Source organism: Heterocephalus glaber, unplaced genomic scaffold, assembly GCF_053883595.1.
Source record: "Heterocephalus glaber isolate CG9 unplaced genomic scaffold, H.glaber_assembly_v1.0 deba00001429, whole genome shotgun sequence".
Lineage (NCBI taxonomy): Eukaryota > Metazoa > Chordata > Mammalia > Rodentia > Bathyergidae > Heterocephalus > Heterocephalus glaber.
The window spans coordinates 10670778-10677797 of NW_028258294.1; the positions used below are offsets into that span (position 1 = coordinate 10670778).

The window sequence follows — 7020 nt, forward strand, 5'->3', positions numbered from 1 at the left end:
ATTTTGAACATTCCCTGCATCCCTGAGATAAATTCCACTTGGTCAGGGTATATGATCTTGTTGATGATCTTCTGCATTCTATTTGCTATATCTTATTAAGGATTTTTGCATCTATGTTCATTAGTGAGATTGGCCTATAGTTCTCTTTTTCAGTTGGGTCTTTCTCTGCTTTGGGGATCAAGGTGATGCTTGCTTCCAGGAATGAATTTGGGAGTATTGCTTCCCTTTCGATCTCATTGAAGAGTTTAAACAGTAGCGGCAGCAGTTCCTCTCTAAATGTCTTGTAGAATTCAGCAGTGAAGCCATCAGGGCCCGGGCTTTTCTTAGTTGATAAGTTTTTAATTATCTTTTCAATTTCATTGGTTGATATTGGGTTGTTCAGAATTTTTAGGTCTTCTTCATTCAACTTTGGTAATTCATATGTATCTAGGAATCTGTCCATTTCTTCTGTGTTTTCCATCTTATTGGTGTATAGGTTCTGGAAGTAGGTATTGATGATCATCTGGATTTCTGCTGGGTCTGTTGTAGTTTCACCCTTTTCATTCCTAATTGCATGGATTTTGGCCTTTTCTTTCCTTTTTCTGACAAGGTTGACTAAAGGTTTATCAATTTTGTTGATTCTTTCAAAGAACCAACTCTTGGCTTCATTGATTTTTTGCATCATTCTCTTAGTCTCCATTGCATTGATTTCTCCTCTGATATTTATAATTTCCTCCCTGTATGAGCTTTGGGTTTGTCCTGCTCTTCTTTTTCTAGAAGCTTGAGGTTCAGCACCAGGTTATTTGAGCTTGCTCTGTTCTCCTAATATGAGAATTCACTGCTATTAATTTCTCTCTCAAGACTGCTTTCATTGTGTTCCATAGATTCTGATATGTTGTATTGGCATTGCTATTTAATTGTAGAAACTGTCTGATATCTTCTTTAATTTCCTCTGTGATCCATTGGTTATTCAGAAGTGTGTTGTTCAATTTCCACATGTTTATGAAAGTCTTGTGGTTTATTTTGCTATTGATAGCCAATTTCATCACACTGTGATCTGATAATATACAAGACATAACCTCAATTCCTTTGCACTTACTTAAACATGTTTTATGAGCAAGTACATGGTCTATTTTGGAGAATGACCTGTGTGCAGCCAAAAAGAATGTGTATTCTGACTTTCTGGGGTGGAACACTCTGTAAACATCTATTAAGTTCATTTGTTCATGAATTTTATTGAGTTCTAGTATTTTGTTGTTTATTTTCTGTCTAGTTGATTTATCTATTTGTGACATTGGGTATTGAGGTCCCCCACTACTATTGTATTAGTGCTTATTTGATTTTTCATGTCCATTAGTATTTGTTTTATATAGTTGGGCACACTAGCATTTGGTGCATATATATTAATGATTGTCATCTCTTCCTCTTGGATTTTTCCCTTTACAAGGATTTAGTGCCCTTCTTTGTCTCTCTTAATCAGTGTTGGTTTGAAATCCACTTGATCTGCAGAGGATAGCTACTCTGCTTTTTGGGGGGGGTTCTGTCACATGGAATATTGTTTTCCATCCTTTAACTTTCAGTCTATGAGTTTCTTTTTGAATTAAGTGTTTCTTGTATGCAACATATTATTGGGTCTTGCTTCTTGACCCATTCTGCCAGTCTATTTCTTTTGATTGATGAATTGAGACCATTAACATTGATGGTTATAACTGATATGTATTGACTTATCCTTGTCATGACTTTTGATTTTTGTTGGATTTTCCCCCTTTGCATTTAATTTCTTGTCGTGCCTGATGGATTCATTCTGCTGGGCTTCCTGGGGTTTCAATCCTCATTGTCTTTTTGTAGGATATTGTTCAAAATTTTTTGGAGTGCTGGTTTGGTACTCATGAAGTTCCTAAGGTGCTCTTTGTCATGAAAATATCTTATTTCTCCATCAATTTTGAAAGATAGTTTTGCAGGGTACATCAATCTGAGTTGGAGGTTGTGCTCCTTTAGGGATTGAAATATGTCAATCCAGGCTCTTCTTGCCTTGAGCGTTTGTGTTGAGAAGTCTGCTGTGATTCTGATGGGCTTTCCTTTATATGTGATTTGTTTCTTTTCTCTAACTGCTTGTAGAATTTTGTTCTTCTGTTGGGTTTCTGGAATCCTATTATATGCTGAGTTGTAGATTTTTTTTTTTTTTTGATCATGGCTAGTTGGAGTCCTATATGCCTCACTCAGCTGTATGTCAAGTTCTTTTCCCCTGCTTGGGAAGTTTTCTGCCATTACTTCTGTGAATTTTTTTTATTTCATTTGCACTCTCTCCTGTTTCTTCATTGACTGTGATGAGTCTTATGTTATTCTTCTTTGCATCATCTAGCAGCTGGTGGAAGGATTTCTCATGGTCCCTTACTATTTTTAAGAAATTTTTCTTTTCCTAGTCTCTAATTGCAATCCTGTCTTCTATATTTGATATTCTGTCCTCACACTGGCTCATTCTGCTGTGTAAACTTTCAATGGCATTTTTAATCTACTGGATATCTGTTTGCATCTGTTTTATGGATTCCATTTGTTTCCTATGTTGGGATTCCATCATCTTCCTCAGTTCCTATATTTTTTGTATCTGTGTCTTCTCTAGATTTATTATTATTTTTTTGCCATTGCAACTCTAAATTTTTATTTTTTAAAGGGATATAGTTTCTTCAAATCATAAATACCACCACCAGATCCACCATTCTTTATTATTATAAAAATCATCAAGCGCATTCAGAGCCCCACCCAGTCTGCAAGCTATGGGCAGGCTCTGAGCCCCCCTCTGGACAGGTGAAACCAGCTGGGAGACAATTCCAAGGATAGAAGAAAGGTGATGAGAAAAAGTTTAAAATATAAGAAACAATTTAAGGGAAAATGCTTATATGATGGAACCGGAGACCAATTATAAACAAGTTGCTAGATATAGAAATCAGTAAGAATAATAGGATTAATGTGTTCGAAGAAATTATTTCTGGACTAATAAGAAAATGGGATAAGATACTATTTACCTATATTAAGTAACACTGAACAATAGACACATTTCACTAAAACATGGAATGCTGGGATCACTTCCCAAAAAATTCTATACAAATTTTTAAAAGTATGTCTTTCCAAAACATGGTGCAACCACATCTGGGAAGTATTGTCCAGTCCTGATTGCTATACATGAAAGAAGCTAATTCTGGTTGTGAAGTATCCATGGTAAGGCGAGAGGAAAATTGATAGAATCAAAGCTCATAAAGCTAATTTATGTATGGGAAAAAACATGGACTTGCCTATTCCTAGAATATTAGGCATAGAGATATATACCACACATTAACAAGAATTGTTTTGAGACAAAAAAAAAAAAAAAGAATCATCAATGGCCAAGTTTGAATTGCTAATTCTCACAGCTTCCAGCACCCTCTGGGCTTCCTTATGAAATGTATCTTTCCACAACCCTAGAACTTGTAGCTTACATTCTGGACACCTCAAGACTTCACATAAAGTTTTAATTCCTTCACAGCCCAAGGTGTTCTGTGTTAGGTTCATTTTTATCAGCCTTTGGTTGCTGAGAAGAGCAGAGGAGAGATCTTGACAACACAGGGAAGTCAAACCACAGTGTTCCAGCCCAAGCCTCTGAATGTTACAATTTGGATTTCTCAAAGCTTCACATAGAATTTTCACTCCTTCATCCCACAAGTCATTGTACCCAAGGTCTAGGCTTAACAGGTTTGGGCTGTTCAAAATAGCAGAAGCCAGATCTGGACAACATGCAGTAATGAGAACACAGCCTATGAACTCCAAGTCCTGAAGATTACAGCTCTGCTGCTGAAAGACATTACACAGAAGATTTGCTCCATCATCTTGAAGACAGTGTGATCCCAGATCCAAATGTATCAGAGTCTCGTTGTGTAGAAGAGAAGTTGAGAGGTATTCACTGCTAATTGGAATGAAATGGCAACACCTCAGCACAAGGCTCTGTAGAGTACACTGTGGTTGTTTCAAGGCAGCACTTAAAAGCTTTATTCCATGATCTCCCACTTTGTTGTTTGACAAGCAGAAATGAGTCAGTCTCTTATTGCTGATAAGAGCCAAAGAAAGATTCTCACAACTAGCTTCTGTGAGGCTACAGCTTTCTAATGACAGTCTCCCTACGTAACACTCTGGGTGTCCTAAGGCCTCACAGAACAACTTCACTCCTTCATCCAGTAGATTATTGGTTGATATACTAAAAAAATACCAGGTTCTGGCTTTTGATGAGAGGCTTAGATATGTCTGCACAACAAATTGCAGTTAGGTTGCAAGACTCCAACCTCAGATTTTGTAGTTTACATTCTGGGTATTTCAAGGCTTCACATAATGATTTTATTCCATTATCCTCTATCTTACTCCCTTTCAGGTCAAGATACATCAGATTCTGCTGGCAAATCAAGAAACTAAAGATATCTTGATAGCCATGAGGGAAAGAAACACACCTCAACAGGAATTTTTGTAGTTTACAGTTTGGATGCCTTAGTTCTTGACAAAAAAATCTTCATTATTAACTGATCAAGGTTGTCATGGCTCAAGTCGAGTTGCATCAAGTGTTCATTTGTATCAAGCACAGAAAAGAGATTTTGCCAGCAATGAGTAATGTGATAAGCATCTATTTTCCCATTTTCAGCTGCAGGGCTCTAGTTTACCATAGTGACAGTCAGTTTAAGGGTCTGCAAACATTGGCAGTGCTTAAGGTAGAATGAAGATACAGGCAAATTGATTTCCTTCGACATATTAATGACAACCTTTGAGAAATTTCCCATTTCCTGGGCTACAAATGCTTCATCTTGAGTCTCAAACAGATGATGAAACAAGTCCATAAATACTAGCCATGGTGGGAAAATGTCACAGTTTCCTAGTACTTTCACCCACTGAAGTACCTCCCATTTTATCTTCAGGGACATTTTACATTTCAAAGTTTCCTCCAGTTGTTTTACTAGATCTTCATTTACAAAGCCAAACAAAAGTATTTTAGCTGTGTCAAATGGGGGTCTTGATCACTTCTACTTTCAAGTAACAGGTTCAAATCTTCCAAAGACTGGGAGGAATGCTCTTTGTGTTCCAAATCACTTTTCAGCAGATAGAACATAGCTCCAAAAAACTCCTGAGTATGTAGGTGGGTGAATACATAACAGTGTCCTTTTGAAGGATATTAATATCTAGAAAAACTGAGGTATCACAAGTGGTGAACCTATGCTTTCTGAGATCGTTCCTGTAAAGCACATGTGTCATAGTCCACACTCCTTTGGCAGCTAAGTAGCATAGGATTCTCAGTTGGGCTTCATTGGGTAGATTAGGAAAGTATTCATCTACTGGCGCGAATAAGCTGGAGATATAGCATGTGAACACGGCCGTGGCTGTTTGGCATGTCTTCATGTCATCATCATTCTTCTCCATTTGCTGCTTCAGACAAGCACAGATGAGCCAGCATACCAGAGGGACATGGCACATATTAAAAAGCATCTCATTGCTTCTTATTGAATTGAATGCATTCATGGCCCAGGTCCTATCTTCAAGAAAGTGATAAATATACTCTTTTCTTGCATCCGTGGACATTCCTTGTAGGTCTGCATAAAGCTGACTCTTCAACAAATGCTGATTCAACAAACGCTTTAGTCTGTTAGAAGCTGTGCATCTTACTGTCACCAGTAAGGATGATTCAGGGAGCATCACTTTCCTCAGCAAACTACTTATGAGGAGGGACACAGGGTATACTTGGGTCCAGTCATCACAGAGTGCAAATTCAGGTTCCTCAAAGGCAAAGTTTAGTTCATCAAAACTATCAATAATAAAAAGGAGATTACTTGGCTGGGAGAGGATCCTTTCAATGGGGATTTCAGTGCTAGGCCAGTCCTTTGATATCAACTGAGCAAAGCTTTTCTCCTTCACCTGGCTAATTTCTTTCCCACTGAAATAAAAAACATAGGTAAACTTGTGCTGATAGAGATTTCTCTCAGCCCAGTCTAACATTGCCTTTCTCATCAATGCTGTTTTCCCAACTCCAGCAGTTCCCTGAAGCACCATTATCTGTATCTGCTGACCAGTTTTGACTTTCACATCAAACAAATATACCAACAGTTTTTGGTGTTCTTCAGAAAACCCATGGTGGAAATCTGAAGGTTCTCTGAGCAAAGAGTTCTTATCCAAAATGTGAAATTTTTCCTTTATTCAAATTTTGTATTCTGTTCCAGAACTCAGCTCCGCCTCCTCCTCTAGTGCCTCCTCAGCCTCAGCCACCTCTTGTTCCATGGTCTCTGCTGTCCAGTTGGTCTCTGCTTTTACTCTCTCACACAGATCCCTCAGGTTCAACTTGCCAAAAAGTTCGAGAGTCATTTTCTGGGCCTATTTTTCTTGGTAGTATTTGTTTATTAAGTGAGCAAGTTGCTTTCAATTGGCCATCTTCTCTGCAATACAGGGCATTAGGCAGTGCTCAAGTTCTATAGTCTCCTTTAGAAGTAACTTGAATTTGTTTAATTCCTCATAATTTAGCTCCTCCAAATATAATAGCAGCCCAAAATCAGTAAAGGAGGAAAATGTTGGTGAATTTACCATCTTGCCCTTGGATCAGAGTTCAGGCTCTTGGGTGTCAGTGGTGCAGGTCAAACTCTACCACCAACAGCCACGAATCAAAGAGGTAATAGGAAAATTTGAAAGGGCTCCACAGGTACTTGTGGTTTACACTAGATTTATTATTTGCTCTAGATTTATTAATCCTGTTTTGCACTGTGGACACAATCTCTGTTGTTACCTGAGAAATTATTTCTGATTTCATTTTTTGTGGGGGAGGTACTCTGGATTGAACTTGTGACCTTGTGCTTGCAAGGTAGGTGGTGGAACCACTGAGCTAAATCTCCAGCCCTTCTGATTTCATTTTTTCTAGACCCTCTTTTTTTTGCCAGTTCAGGGAGTCCAAGTGGTTGAGTCTCACATTGTTCCATCTTGTTTCCCTTTGGGGTTGCCCTAGGTGATATGGAAGCCTAGCTTTGAGACTTGTTTACATGTCTTCTC

The 7020-nt window shown here is 38.2% G+C and overlaps 1 pseudogene; it reads right to left on the reverse strand.

Moving 5' to 3' along the window:
• Nucleotides 1-3309: 3309 nt before the first annotated feature.
• LOC101704032 (NACHT, LRR and PYD domains-containing protein 14 pseudogene) lies at nt 3310-6564 on the reverse strand (annotated as a pseudogene).
• Nucleotides 6565-7020: the final 456 nt, after the last annotated feature.